General features: G+C 37.6%; 1 protein-coding gene across 6 annotated transcripts in view; it reads right to left on the minus strand.

The window, feature by feature from the left end:
- The window catches only part of LOC134536272 (glutamate-gated chloride channel), a 108,817-nt gene extending 96,790 nt beyond the window's left edge, over positions 1–12,027 (minus strand). For 5 of the 6 annotated variants that reach the window (XM_063375990.1, XM_063375995.1, XM_063375992.1 and 2 more), the window contains exon 1: positions 11,895–12,026. The gene's annotated coding sequence lies outside the window, so the exon portion shown is untranslated. Of the gene's footprint in view, positions 1–11,894 lie in introns of all 6 variants that reach the window. The other variant, XM_063375991.1, reaches the window with a different exon arrangement.
- Positions 12,028–16,893: the final 4,866 nt, after the last annotated feature.

Genomic DNA, 16,893 nt, shown 5'->3' on the forward strand with positions numbered 1-16,893 from the left:
TATTTAACTTTATTTTCTAGCTATATTTTTGCTTAAAAATACTATTTCATTACATAAAACTTAAATTGCTTTATATTATCCTTGATGTATACCAAATGTTATATTTTTGTAATCAATTTAAATTCCAAAAGAATCAGATGTGGAAAAAATACATTTTTGGGGTAAAATCGATGTTTTAGACTGAAGAATAATCAATTAAATACCCGGGAAGCTTCAGGTAGCACCCCAGACTCGGCAGGAATGTACAATATATAGGGACTGGAAAAATTTCGTGGTTTCGATGACCTCTAGTCCAGACTATACGATCCTCTATATGCGCGGAAAAATTACGTCTGCTCATTGGCTACTGACTCGTGACACCTGCTAAACTGGGATGCTTGTGATTCGATACTCCCTACGTTGAGGGTCATTCATTGGCTCACAGTCCTCCAGGCAAACTGTGTTCCAATCACTGAAGTGACAATAAGTTACACGCACTCGGATTTTAGCCTATCGCGAAATGAAACCGCGAATTATTCCGGTCTCTAACAATAGACCTCATGCTATTGGTTGGAACTGTGTTCCGCAGAGTTCGGTTCCCAGGAAGAGGTTAGGTTCGCTGCGAGACCAGTCAGACTGCAGGCCGCCTCCCGGGTCCTGGAAGGCCAATGGGCGCCGTCTCGCTTCTGTCGGGTTGCCTATTCTGTGGCCAGGTCACGATCCCCGAGTACAGCACCCCTCATAAATGTTGCCCCTCGTGCAGCAGCTACGTGATCGATGTGGACTAGATTGAGCTCAAGGCTAGGCTACACGCATGATATTCAATTTTTTTATTCTTCGTATTATATATACGTGTACGCGAAGAAGTATTTATTCAATGTAAATTTGAAATTTACCCATGACGAAATAGTTAAAACAAAAAAAATCAAGTGTAAATACGCGCGTGATTTTTTATTATAAAGAGTATATAACGCATAGCGTATACTATATCAAGTATAATGCTGTTACGACCTATGTGGGGTGAACTGGATTCGTAAGAGATAGCAATTAGGTTTTATTACATTTTTTATTAATTAATAATATTTACATTTCTAATAAATAGTTGTAATTAAAAATGTCCGATCACCAATCATTGGCACCTAAAAATGTTTATTCGCAAGTCACTCAATTTCTGTCCACAGTTCACACTCCTCACTGGGACAATTAAATTTTATTCACAAAAGTATGCAATCATTTCATCAATGTTTTGTTATGACTATGTCACGTTAAACTATCGTCCGTAAACCGACTTTACAGACAACCAATTTTTTTTTCATCAACCACTGTAACCTTATTTTTGGTTTTGTGAAAATGTAATTTTAATTAGGCCTATTTAATTAATTTGAATAAAATATTACATTGTGTGAATTTTAGCAAACCTTTTAGTGGTAGCAGTTTAAATTTAAATTTGTCATTGTGACGTTAATAAGTTTATGACGAGGGTAACAATATTTTTCTTCCATATTACAGATGCAAATATTGCTGCGATGGGGAAGAAATGCCAAAATATAAGAGCAAAATGGAAAACAGAAGATCTACAGAATGCAATACAAAAATTAAATTAGGAGCGTATGTAACATCAGCATCAAGACAATATAAAATCCCTAGAAGAACACTGAGAGATTGGCTGAAAAGAGGGGACAGAACACCGGAACGTAAACTTGGGCGTAATGCGGTCTTAAGTGCAAATATAGAGGAAGATATAAAAGAAAGGATGATTAGATTGCAGCAAGTAGGTTTCGGATTGACTAGGAATCAGATTTGCTCATTTGCTTTCCACATATGCGATGAGAAAGGAATTCCCCATCCTTTATTTAATAAGAAAGCGGGAAAAGACTGGTTTTTTGGCTTCATGTGAAGAAATAATGATATTGTGTCAAGAAAGGCCGAGAATCTTAGCTATGGCAGACTCATGAAATTCAATAATGAAATTGTTAGTGCACACTTCGTATTGTTAGGAAAAACTCTAGACAACACGAATCTTCACAATCAGCCCAACCTTATTTAAAATGTCGATGAGAGTGGATTACAATTGACCTACAATTGTTCGCAGCTAGTTATAGCTGAAAAAGGTTGTAAACGTGTACATGCAGCAACTCGTGGAGAAAAGGGGGAAACTGTAACTGTCGTGGCTTGCACTAACGCTACTAGCACAAACTGGATTCCGCCTATCATATTGTATAAAGGAAAGTATTAAAAAAAAAGAATTCGGTGATGATATACCGAACGGCAGTGTTTTTGCTATGACCCCTAAAGGGTATATTACGAAAGAGGTGCGTCATGATATTTTAATTTTGTACTTATTACCTTTTGAAATTTTTTTTTTTAATTTTTTAAATATTTTATCAACTTTGAAGTTTGTAATTTTAATAAAAAACCATTGAATTATTGTCTTTTATGAATATAATATATTTTTTATGCCCCAAAGTTTATGTTCTCAGATTGTTTTTTTGTTGTTATGCACTTTGGAGTTTCCATATTAAGTTTTTATTTTGTGGTCACTTAATTTTTTGCTACTATAATTATTATCGGTAAAAAGTACAAATTCACTTTATATATATATATATATATATATATATATATTTGTAAAATATTTTTATCATATATATGAGGAATAATTTTTATTTGCTCAATAATAATATAAATTTTTTTTTTTAATATCAAGTGTATATTAAGTTAAAGAGTGTTATAGTTATCCTTTTCAATGGGAGTCTTAGGAACATGACAACATCCTAGTGTTGCAATAAGCTTCGCGACAAACCATGAGGTTCAAGGCTCGTACAGCGAACATGAGCAGAACAGCGAAGGTCGCCTAGCAGCTCGCGTGAAGAATACTTCAGCTAAGATATGTTATTACGGATACTAACGTATATTAGCTGTTTTTTGTTTCCATAATGTGTAGCATAATTTGGCAACAGACAGTTTTCAAAAGACACAACATTATAACAGAAATTAAATTTTTATCTATAGGTAGTAATATTATCTGTGTTTCACTATATTTCTAAAATGTTTAGGTTTTTTTCTTTGTTAATACCATTTTTAAGATACAGGCGTGTCTTTATTCCATCACATGCCACACATTTTATTTATTGGCTACTCTACATAAATTATAAAGCATGAAAATCTTTTTAAAATTAAATATTTCTTGATGGACGACTTGCCCTGGGATTAGTTTAAGAGCTATAATTCCCTCGCCCTCTAGAAGAGCTAAGCTATTCATCAGACCCTAGAACAAGAGGAGCGGTCCCACGAAAATGATATCTTCTAAAAGGGGAGGGGGGGGAAATGTGGGGGGGGGGGGAGGGGGGGAAATGTGGGGGGGGGGGGAGAATAGTTGTTTTTGTACAGGGGTTGGCATCCTACTGTTATGCGCTCAGGATAAAAGCGACGGCACTCCTAAGATTATACCTAATGGGCTCCGAACAACAGTTCTCATATTAGGAACGTCCCATAACTTAACTTCCACTCAAGAAAAGTTGATAGCCCGATTAAACGGCTCTGAATTTAAAAAAAAATCCAAATGTGTTGTAGTTTTTGTGTTACAAGCATTTTTTTTTAAATTATTAGAATCCCTAACCACGATAAAATTATTATATACTGTGACTACAAGATATTTTCCATGCAATCATGAATAACCCTACTATCGATAACAATTCGAAATAAAACCAAACATACTACACTTTAAGGGGAATTTTTATTTCTCGTTTTACTTATGCGGCAAAAGTTTTTCATCAGGTATTTTGAGAATTCATACTGTAAACAAAATAACTGTGTTAACTTAGCAAGTTATTTTCTTAAACGAGCAATATTTTCAAATAACCTGCTATGTTAGCATAGTAAATATTTTTACAGTATGACGAGTCAAATTTAATCGATTAGAGATTTTTGCCGCTTAATTCGTACAAACGTATTCTTTCATTCGAAAACTATAACATGTTTGATTTTATTATTATTATTGTTATCAATATAAGGATTATTTATTACTGCGTAACAAAAATTTGTAGAAACTGTATCTAATAATTTGGGCGCATTAGAGAATTATAAAACTTTTGAAACATGTCTATAAAAAGATACTTTTTTAAATTTGGGTGTATTAAAATTTAGAACCGTAATTAATTGGACTACCAGCTGTTCTCAGCTTGACATTGAGTAATGGGACATTCTGTATTTGAGAAATTCTGGTGAGTTGGCATCGAAGCCGCTACCCTCGCCCCATTAGGGCCTTTTGTCATAACGACCCATTTTTTGGCGTGATAAAATCTTATAAATCGATGAATGCCGGCTGCACGCACGAAAAAGCATGAATCATTGTCACGTTCCGCCTGAGCCGAGCGTGCAAGAACAGGCCAACCACCGTGCGAGAAAAACTTCTATAATATCAAACAGGTTTAGGCGGGCTTTTTAACTAATTGTTCGTGATTATATTTAAAAAAAAATATATTAAAATTAAATTTGCAAACACTGTAAATAATATTTGAAAATTAAAAAGTATGCAATTTTTCATCAATGTTTTCTTTGACGTTATCACGTAACATTATCGTCCGTAAACCGACTTTACAGACAACTCCCCCTTTTTTTGTTTATAAAATTGTTGTTTTAAAATTTTAATACTAGGCAGTAAGCTAGCCATTTGTGAAAAAAAAATCTTATTTTTTGGTAGCTTGCAGTTAGTTTTCTACTGAGCAGTTTCAGAGGTCTGGAAATATAATTCTTTCCCACAGTCTGACCCAAGCATAGGTTGCTGTACAGGATGGATGGCGAACACCGTCACTGGATACATACTGCCAGGCTTGTTATCATAAAATTATTATTTTGCATACCACGAATGTTACATAATATGTATTGACAACTAGTTATCAAAACCAGAATCGCAAACATATCTATATTTAAAATAGCCTATACTATCACTTAAAAAATATTTTTTTAAAAGTGCAGAACTTACTTCTGTTTCGATACAGTTCATGAACGTAGCTAAGGCGTAGTCAAAGGGGGGTAAAACCAAATTACTTTATTAATTTAAATTCCACATGAGCGAAAAGTGCGATAAAATACCAATTGTGTTTTTTTTTAAGAAACCATTTTAATAATTAAGAGATAAAAAAAGTAGAAAGTAATGGAAAGTAAATGTTTTCGCCATATAGAGTGAATTGATTTTATTAAAAAACAAAGTGTTGAAAGAAAATTACTGAAGGGCATTTCTTTCTCAAACAACTACGAGAAATAGGGATTACTTCTTCCATCAATGTACTAATGGGCTACTGTAAAAAGGTGCCTGACCAGAATTTTGTTATACCTACTAATTTCCAAGAAGACTGTTCGGTTTGTTAACTGTGTTGAGTTGTCAAGTTGCCATGTTGACAAGTCAAAAAAATAATTTAATTAATCACAACAGTTTTCTTAGAAATCAGTTTTTCACGTTTTCTTCAACACTGCCATTTTCGCAACAGCCCAATCATTTGCCTGGATTCGTAAAACATAAAACTTTCTACGTCGGTGTTAAAAAATGGTGACAAAACAAAACGTTACCCGCAGGAAGTCAGGGCGCGGCCATGTCTTCTAGATCACGTGGTAACCGGGCGAAGCATTTTGTTCACCAGCTCGCTAGACGCTCCATTTAGGTTGGACGCCCGAGACAGGCCGAAGTGTGGCGCTTGCATCGTGGCAACAGTTTCTAATGACTGGATTTTATGGAATTGTTTGCGTGTGTGTGTGAAAGTGAAATAACGGAGTTTTTTTTATTTCATACGTACTAAACCGTCATCTGACGTGGTCAAGATCTTTTATGTGTATATGCATATATATATATGCATCTGTTTATATATCTGTACATGAGTATGTGTTTATGTGTGTATGTGTATATGTGGTTATATATATGTACTTATGCATTAATATGTGCATATGAGTATATATGTGTGTATGTATACAAATAGGTATCTTTAACTAATGCTGGTTCTGGGACAATACAAAGCATGAATCTCGGGATTTCGTGTCTCACCGACTTACTGAGACCTGTGCTCTGCTCTGCGCTGCTCTGCGCTGCTCTGCGCTGCTCTGCGCGGGGTCTGCTGAGAGTCGGCGACCCCGCGGAGGAGGACGGAGTGAACCCATGGACCGGGATGCTGCGGACGAGCGGGCGAGCGGCGCCGTCACAACTGCTAACTGTATTGATTACTCGCGGCTAAGTCCCCGCGATGCCCCACAGATCTGCTCTCTCCGCCCAGCGCTGCGTCCTCCAGCAGTTCGCAGCTGCTACACCTCCGGGTGTTTATACTATACTCTCCATGCTCAATCCCTACTGATGTTATAAACACAACAGTGTGTTCGTCTGCCTGTCCTTCTTTAACGGAGCAACGGAGCAACGGGTTGGCATGGTTTTTGGCATATAGACTGACGTAGACTATATGTAAACATGAAATTACATTCCTAAGGGAGTAGTTTCATAATAGAAAAAAAACCTCGGAGTTAGGTCATAAGACACACGAACAGTGAGTCTGTTTCATTTCTCTATGTCCGCCACACGGTCATATAGTAAGGTCTGGCAACTTCCCATCCTTCTCCTTGGCGAAAGCCATCTGCTTAGTAGAGCTTGCGGCTGCTAGCGAACCAAAGGCGCTAATGACAGTTTGGTTTAGGACTTCTTCGATAGATGGCGTCGCCTTGACTTTGTAACGCGCTATCGTTTGATGCATCCGTCACAGTTTTCCCTCCTGCCTTCCCACAAGAATGAAGCTGAAGATTGGCGTTACCGGTTTTGCTGATGCGTAGCCTTGAAGAACCAAGGTTGTGCATTCAACGGAACTTCAAAATCAAAATTTTTTGTTTTTCAATTATATGTTCCACAGAATTGAAACTCGGTAGTGATGTTCCTTATATTATGTTACTAGCCCAGGCGACGCCGGGTTCTTCAGCTAGTACAAGCATATTTTTGATAAAAAGACGTTTCCCACATTTGAATCTCTTCATGCAGTTTGGAGGGTCAACCAGGCGATTTCATTTAGTCCGTAAAACTAGTGAATTTTGATTTGTGTGTAAGTGCATATGATTAAAAATAATATATGCAGTCCTACGTATATTCATAATAAATACATCTTTAATTTTGTGTTAAAGATTTGTCAATTCGTCAATATTTATTTAATCGTTCACAGAAATATACTGGCATATTTCCAATTAAATCCTAGATTTACAGAGATGTGATAAATAATTTTGAATAAATGTTCTTACAAAGATTTTATCGTACATACATATCGGTATATCATTCACAAACTAATAGAAAATTGCATATTTCAAAATAATAAATTAACTTAGTTTTTCAAGATTTTGGGAAAACCACTTTTTTAAAATTATTTCTGTATGATATTCTGAAGTTGAAAACTTTTACGACCGAGGCTACATAATCAGTAGAGACAGGAAAAATTCGCGGATTCATTCGGTGATAGGCTAGAATTCAAACACATATACCTCTTAGATGATTTTGCTATTGGCTTACTGTTAATCTGGACGCATCTCAACCAATTATAAACCCTCAACCAAAGAAGGATCAAATCACAGACGAACCAGCCGAGACGACTGACATGTCGGCAGCCAATGAACTTACGTTATTTGCTCGAGTGTACAGGGGCATGTGCAGTCTATCCTGAAAGCCATCGAAACCGCGAAATTTTCCGGTCTCTAATAATAAGGGTTAATTAATCATACGGTTAATTATAGTTTACCAAACGATTTCATGATTTCAATGAATGCTAGGATTTCAATATAAATTAGTTTTTAAGCCCATTTAATAAAAACATAGTTAACTGATTAAAATATTTACCAAAATGAATAATATTTGCACTATAAATTTATTTTAAATACATAACCATAAAATAAAATTACGGACGCAAAATAATATTTAACTTTCGTGTTCAGAAAATGGTCCATTAATTCGTGTAACACACGTGAAATGTTAAATGCCGATTTGTCTGTGCATTACGAATAACAAACTTATTTTTCATCAAAAAATATGTATATTAATTTCTTTGCATGGGTTTTTCAAATATGTATTTCGATCGAAATAACATTATCCATTTCACGGACGAAACAGATGACAACAAGCAAATCAAGTAAAAATTAGTAACTCCAACAGTAAATAATATTACTGACTACCTTTTTACGTAAAGTGCATATTCATATGAAGATAACATTTATATGATGACTTACAAATGTTTTGTTTCCTTAAAATTTTAATGACATATGTTTTTTGGTTCATCAAAAATAAAAAAAAAAAATTTAGTCTTACATATTTGAAATTTTCGGTCATTTTATCTTATCATTTACGTGATCAAGAAAGAATATAAATTTTTGGAAACAATAAAAATTAAAAAAAAAAAGATTATGGACCTGTTTTCTGCCACTAAGCATATTTTATCAAATAAAGCAAATATATAAGTGTCCCACAAAAAATTATTTTTAATAACTATGAAAATTAGCTATTGTTGATTATTAGATGTTAATTCTATAAAAATATTTTTTACCACAATATGTTAAAAATAATTTCCACGAAATTTTTGTAGTTATATTATTTTTCCTTCTTCAGAGTATAGAAATAGGTATTTTATAGTTGAATGTGTCTGGCAAGGGTGACTTTTATTTCTCGCTGGAGGGGGGTGATAAGACAGAGGAATTTCAAAAGCATGCTGCAATCAGTCTTGTGCTTCCAATACAGGACCATCATACACACTGACGAAGCATTGTCACTATCAAACCTCGAATCAAGTTACTAAAATTTAGTACAAAATTTAATGGTATCCGAAAGACAGATAAAACATTTTCTTGCTGCACGCAAAAAAAAAAAGCTATGGAGTAAACTTCAGTTACATATCACGAAATTCAAATCCAGAACCAGCTAACTTGCATTACCATCTGTTAGCTTGCGATACTATAAATCTAAATGAATAAACTGTATAATACATTCCTACCTAAGTATGTAATGCTTAAGGATTATCTGAACAAACTAACTTTGAATTATAACATACATTTTGTATGTTCTACAGAAGCATTTTTAGGAAATGTACAATATTTTACTTGTAACTTCATAATGAACTTTTTTTCTTCTTTTCGGAATCACGATTTCCAAAGAATTTCCTTGTAAAAAAGTAAATATATGTTTTTTTTCATTTCACTGAGCAGCACTCGCCAACAAACCAATACATATAGTTTTTTGGAGACTATCGTGTGGTTACGAAGATGAACCCTCGACACACATTGTGCGTGGGACTCCACCGATTGGTCTTCCCGCGCCCAATCAATATCAAACATCTTTTTTCGAAACAAATATAATAAGTAGAGACCAGCAAAATTCGCGGATTCATTTCGTAATATGCTACAATTCAAATAATTATACCTTAGCGCTGCTTCTACCACTGGTTCACTGTTAATCTGGAGTAATGAGGGCCAATTAGAGACCCTTGATCAAAGAAGTGTCGAATCACAGACACTCAGTCGAGACGACTCACAAGTCAGCAGCCAATGAACAGGTGGCATTTGCCCGAGTGTGTAGGTAGAGTGTAGTAGAGTCTATCCTGGAGGTCATTGAACCCGCGAATTTTTCCGGTCTCTAATTACAAGTAAATAAAAATACTTTTCGTGCTCGTACAGTTGTCACCTCCGGCAGGACCGGGAACCCACAGATAACTCGCCTTGAGTCAAGGAACGAACGACCAGTGTGAAGTGGAGCCAGGGAAGGCCTCAGGTCGACGGAGCACGCGAGACCAGTCCGCGCCGCTGTGTCGCTGCTGAGTTCACTCTCGGCGGTGCCGAATGTCGTGTGGAACCACGGACCCCTGTCTGCCGCGGTGGCTTGGAACCACCCATGTCAGGTGGTGATCTAACACTCGGCGGTGCCGAATGTCGTGTGGAACCACGGACCCCTGTCTGCCGGGTGGCTCGGAACCACCCATGTCAGGCGGTGATCTAACACTCGACGAAATGACAGACAGACGGTCTAAACCGCGTCGCCTCGCGGTCGAACCCGGGGAATGTCCCTGTCTTCACTCGCACGCGGGTCCAGGTACGCCGTTGGCGCTCAGCCATCGTTGCCAGAACACAGCAACTCCTCGGCAGCTACGTGCTAGCAAAAAATAGTTTCTTGTGAATCTACGGGTGGAACATTGCTATTTTCAACGTAAATTCCCGTAGAACAAGCCTGTGCTATAGTATTATAAATAGAGCCACGGAATTTTCGCGCATTCATTTAGTCGCAAGCTAGAATGCAAACCTCCAGACTGTCGCACTGTGTTCATGATTGGACCGCAGTTATCTGGACACGCCCCTCTACGACCGTGAGCCAACGATGCCCAGCTAGTAGATAAGTAAGCGAGTCAGGTAGTGCCAAATAACAAGGATAAAAATTTTCTCGCTAAGAAATCAACCAATGGGAAAGTAAACATGGGTCGAGCACACCTATAAGTTTGAATTCTATCCTGAGGCCAGAGGAATCCGCGAAATTTCCGGGACTCTAATTATAAATATTGATAAAAATATCGCTTACATTTAATCATGTTCCACAGCAATTAGTTTGACGTACAATAATGAACCTTGAAGCAATAATTCATAAACACACACACATATGCACATACACACACACCCTAGCTGCAGTACCCGGCATTGCCCGGGCTGAACACATCATCATGTAAGGAACATCAGACTACTACTGAGTTTCAAGTGTGTTGAACATACACTTGAAAAAACCGCCAATTTTGATCTCAAAGTACCATTGATTGCACAATTTCGGTGTGTCAAGGACACGCTGCCTAAACGCCCATCTTCAGATTCATTTTGTGTGAAGACAGGCAGGCAGGCAGGCAGGCAACCCTTAGGCAATACGTGACTGCCGGACGCACCATACGATAGCGCGTTGCAAATTCAAGGCAACGCCATCTAATTTACGAAGTTCTATACTAAACTGTCATCAGCGCCTTTAGTTCGCTACCAGCCGCGAGCTTCACTAACTGGATGGAGTTCCGCCAAAGAGAAGGATGCACAGAGAAAAAGGTTTGTTTGAATCAAACAAATATTTGTTTATATATGGCGAAACAAATATTTACTTGGCGGAACAAAATATTTTGTTAGCTTAACCCAACCCCGGTAAGTAACAAAAATGATTTGTTACACCCAACCAAATATACAGTTGAGTCAACAAAATCATTTCGGTGGGTCAACATAATCTTTCCTAGTACAAAGTATTTGTTTGAATTAACAAAACATATTTATTTCGCCATATACAAACAACTATTTTGTAGAGGCAAACAAACTATCTCTTAGTGATGGGGGAAGTTGCCAGACCTTACTATATGACCGTGCGGCGGGCAGAGAGAAAACGACCTACCCCCCCCCCCCCACCGTTTGCGTGTCTACGACCTACTACCTCCTGTGATTTTTCTGTCATAAATCTTAATCCACCCCATTTTTATCACTGGAATTTCATACTTGTACGCAGTCTACATACGTCACTGTCTGGCCCATGTCGTGAAAAGAGGACAAACGTACTTACGCGTTGATGATATTAGTAGGGATATGTATATAATTGGTAGAGAACCGGAAAATTCGCGGGTTCAATGACCTCCAGGATAGACTCCAATATCCTCTACACACTCTGGCAAATGCCAACTGTTCATTGGCTGCTGACTTGTGAGTCGTCTCGACTGGGTGGCATGTGATTCGACACTTCTATGAGTGGGGGTCTCTAATTGGCCCTCAGTCCTCCAGATTAACAGTGAACCAATGACAGAAGCAGCACTAGGTATAATTATTTGAATTTTAGCATAACACGAAATGAACCCGCGAATTTTCCGGGTCCCTAATAATTGGGTAGTGTGAGCAGGAGGGGGGGCAGGTCTCACCTGGAGTCGCGGCGAGAGAGACAGCTACCCTCGGCGAGGGGGGAGCGGTCCCCCGCACAGGCGGGCCATGCCGGGTGCTACAGGCCGGAGCGGCTCTGTGCGTGCTCGCGGTCCGGACGCCGACTGCGTATTGATCCACGCTGCTTCCGGGGCGCGCAGCCTCCGCGGTCCGCCGTGCGCATGCGCGGAGCGGCCCGGCCCGTCGCCATGGCGACCGGCGGCGCAGCAGCCAGCCTCGCCGGTCCGGGGACCACTCACCCCTCCTCACCCCTCTCTCCCCTCCCCTGCCACGCACGGCCACGCATCCTCCGCCGAGGACCATTGGTGGAGACCGGGAAAAATCCGCGGTTTCGTTTCGCGATAGGCTAGAATCAAAGTGCGTGTAACGTATCGCTAGGGGCAGGCATTTTTCGCGAAAAGATCCGAACACTTATTAGACTGCAACAATGTACACCCCCAACTGTGGATTCTTCCTTGTGATTGGCGGCCGTCTGCGAGAGAAGTCGTTGCCTTATCTGACCGAGCCACTCAGGACGCGTTTACTTCCACACTGAATCACTGTGATTGGTGTTGTTACAATCGATATGTACCTGGGAGAAACTCACCCAATCACGAAACGCAGACGATGATATAGTGTTTTAACTTTCATCTAGTCTCGAAATCTTTTCTCGAAATCTGCATGCCCATACGTATAGCCGCTCTGGTGATTGAAACACAGTTTTCCAGAAGGACTGTCAGCCAATGAATGACCCCTCGACGTAATAAGTATCGAATCACAAGAATCCCAGTTTAGCAGGTGTCACGAGTCAGTAGCGTACATAGAGGATCGTGGAGTCTATCCTAGAGGTCATCGAAACCACGAATTTTCCCGGTCCCTACTCATTGGACTGCGACAAGGTATTCTTCCTTGTGATCGCATGCCGACGGCGAGTGAAGCAGTTGCCCTACTCGCCCGGCCAGCCCGGGGACGATTGTCAACTCTCAGCAAGTCACAAAAATGTTTTTTTTTCTCGAAAAAAAAATGCATGCCCCTATGCATCAGTTGTAAATAAATAAATCGAAATAACCTCACCATGGAATAAGAAAAAAAAATTGTTATAGCTTTGGTACAAGAAAATCATATTAAAATGCAGAATATACAATGCCCCGTGGACATTGGCGTCATTCGAGACAAAATAACCAAGATTAATCCCAGAACATATCATTAGCTCTGATAAAGGAACCGACCATGATCTGCGACACCGATAATGAGCTACGCCAAGGAGCATATCATTAGCTACGACAGGGAACAGAGCACGAGCTACGCCAAAGAACATACCACGAGCTGCGACAAGGAACATACCACGAGCTGCGACAAGGAACATACCACGAGCTACGCCAAGGAACATACCACGAGCTGTGACAAGGAACATACCACGAGCTACGCCAAGGAACATACCACGAGCTGCGACAAGGAACATACCACGAGCTGCGATAAGGAACATACCACGAGCTACGACAAGGAACATACCTCGAGCTACGACAAGGAACATACCACGAGCTACGACAAGGAACATACCACGAGCTGCGACAAGGAACATACCACGAGCTGCGACAAGGAACATACCACGAGCTACGCCGAGGAACATACCACGAGATACGACAAGGAAACGTGCTGCCGTGTTTTTGGGTAAACGAAGGTAAGCTGTGAATCAGACTGGGTTTCACTAGGACTCGATCTCGACCCTCATTGGCGCTCTCTCGCATGGTTATGGGTGACTGCTGACTCCGGATAACAGTCAAGTATGCGATAAGAGTGGGGATGCGAGGACCAAGTCTTGTATTGCAATGCAATATGTCCTTTTGTCATTTCCAAACACAAGTAAGTCAACATAACGAAATGAATAAATTGAGTCCGGTCCCATCTGAACCCAACAGTCACTGCAAGCACCAACCTATTTACCAAGTAGTAACTCACACAAGGTAAACACTTGCTTGTCCAGATGGGGCTTAACCTGCATAATAAATTATAAAAGGGAAAATAACCTAGGTCCAGTAATATTTAAAATGGTGGCAAAACATTAAAAAGGCTATTAAGTATGATTGAGTATTTAGATTTTATTTCATATGAATACATATATCTGGTCATATTTTCAACAGATATATATATATATATAATTTATTTAGGTTCATGAGTTTACTTATCTCTTCTTACCAAGGTACATCGGTTTATATATTTTATTAGTTATTTACTTTATAACAAAATTTCGAAGGTTGTGATAGTAATAAAAATAAATGGTAAGAGTAAATGACTATACAGATTTTAAAGGTATGTTTTGGAAATTGAGAGCTAAGGTATTACTTTTCTGAAACAAATAATGGCCAATGAAACTCTAACATTTACTAGCACGGAAGATGCTGGATGTGCACTCAAGTGCAACGAGAAAGAAACTTATGCTATGAGCACCCATAAAAATCTAATTATCTCTTTATCTTTAACAGGTGCATCATGCAAAGAAAGTAGATAATATTAAGATAGTTTAAAATAAATGAAAACAAATTTTGCACTAAGAAAGTTTTGAATATTTTTAATTTCAACCCATGTTTTTACGGTAATAATTCGTTTAATAAAAAATTGTTTCAGCCCAAATTTTAGGTGAAGATTAGCATTCGTACAATAAATTATAATGGATATGATAGTATATTTATTTTATTAAAATTAATGATTAATTTTTTTACTTTTAAAACTTGTTATTTTCACCCCTTGCAGTAATGTTTGGGTAAACAAAAAATAATTTAAACAATTATTGTAGTCAATAATTAGACAGTTAAACAAAAATAAGAATGGATTCAAAGGTGCGTACCGGATAGGGAAGTTATATCTCTTTCTTATTCCAACCTCAGGTTTATTCGACTCCATGCAATAATGGTTCGTCATCAAAAATTGTTTCAGGCAAACGTTTTAGATAAAAATTATAATATTAATGAAAAAATTGCACGAATTCGATGTTGTGCCTACGAAGGAAGTAATGATTTTTTTTGTCCTCCAGCCCTTGTTTTTTCAACCCCTTGAAGTTATGGTTGGTCGTATAAAAATCTTATTCAGACAAATGATTTTGCTATTTTTCTACGAGTTATAATACGTTCAAACGGATGTGTTATTTTCCATATTATGAGAGTTACCGCTATTTTTATGTTTTCAAAAAACCTATACCCCAATTCTACCCCTTTAGTCGAATATTGCCCATTAACAAACTCGACCAAGATTTTTCACTAATAAATTTTATGTATCAGTTTGGAAGTGATTTGTTAAAAATTACGAAAGTTATTGTTTCAACAAAATTGTGATTTATATATATATATATATATATATAAACTTTTGAGTTGACGATGGTTTTGGTGTCTATGGAACATGAAACGAAAAACTATACAAACATTTTCCGAAAGTTGCACCATTGTAACGGCTACAATAAGTAGTATTTCTTTGAAATCTGCTTAAAACAAAGCGTTTTGTGAACATACACATGGTTACAAAACAACATGTTAGACATTTACAGCTCTCAGACCTATCGTATAAACAAGGATGCTTGAACATTAAACATTAGTAAAAATCGCTTTTACAACCCCACCGGAAACAAATGAGAAATAAAAAAAACTAAAAATAACGAATAAAACAATATATTTTAAAACTATTATCATCATCAATGCATTGTTTTTTTAAACCCCATTTATTTCCTTGCCCTAAGTTTGTTTCTAGAATTTGTGGATTATATTTATATTTATATAAATATTTGTTAACTTATTCGTGATCAATTCGGATCAAGGTGGTTTCAAAAATATAACATGCCACATATAAATGTTTGACGTTGTGAATTAAGATAAAAGTTTTATACGATAAAACTTTTATAATTAAGCGTTCTGAAACTAAGTTCATGTTTGTGTTTAACATGATTATTTCAAAAAATATATATTCCCATCTTAAAAATCCATTACTATTAATCAGAACACTTCTCTCAAATTGAGCACACATGAAAAAAAGTGAATGCAATTGACCTAATGCAGTTTGATACTTAATTATATAATTTTTTTGGTAGCTACACACATATTAAATTTTGAGTTTTTAAAAAGAAATACAATACGATCTCCAGAAAGATGCAACTTAACATTTTAATATTCTATGATGGATTTAAAGTTCGGTTAGCATTTCAAATTAGCATTTATCTTATGTATATTATTGACACAATATAATGATTAATACCAACTACGCCAAATAGAGACGAATTACTGTTTCAACTACTCGTTGACACTAATCTTTGCCTCTGAGACGATAACAGCCTGCGTTGTAAGTAGTTATTGGGAGTTATTTCTGGAAAACACTGAAAACCCTGGCCGAGATTCGAGCCCGGATCCTATTGTACCCGAGGTTAGTATCCTGCCGTTATGCCGCCTCGCTTCAAAGGACACCGGGCAATGACTATATGTATTAAATAGTTTCCCACCGGATAAATCACGTGCCTTTATGAAAGGCTGAAGGCATCCAATCTCGAGGCTAGACGACTCCTCAGGGCATAAGTGAATATATTTTTTGAACTGGGTCAATCGATTAGCTCCGTCAGCAGCATACACGCGGTTTAGTTTGAAGCGGAGATTAGTTTTTATTGATCATCCGAGTGTCTCGTTTGGACTGCTGGCTTACGAAATTAATATTTTAATCTTCCATGTACCAGCCAATAATTTTTTAATGTTAAAACGTAATTTTCGTTTTATCACGTCAGCTGTGGGATCACGTAATTGCTGGTTTCGTATGAAACATTTGTTAAATTAACACTAGTGTTTGTTCTAAAAAATATCGTATCTGTAAATAAATTTGCGGAATTGTTCACATTATATCCGATGAAAATAGATTATTCCAGTTGGTTCATATTCACTTTGGTGGTACTACCGTATAATTGTCATATAGAACATATACATTAACATTTAATTTTCGATAGTTAGCTTTGATCAAAACTATTAAAACACT

This window comes from Bacillus rossius, chromosome 10 (assembly GCF_032445375.1).
Source record: "Bacillus rossius redtenbacheri isolate Brsri chromosome 10, Brsri_v3, whole genome shotgun sequence".
In the NCBI taxonomy this organism is placed as follows: Eukaryota; Metazoa; Arthropoda; class Insecta; order Phasmatodea; family Bacillidae; genus Bacillus; species Bacillus rossius.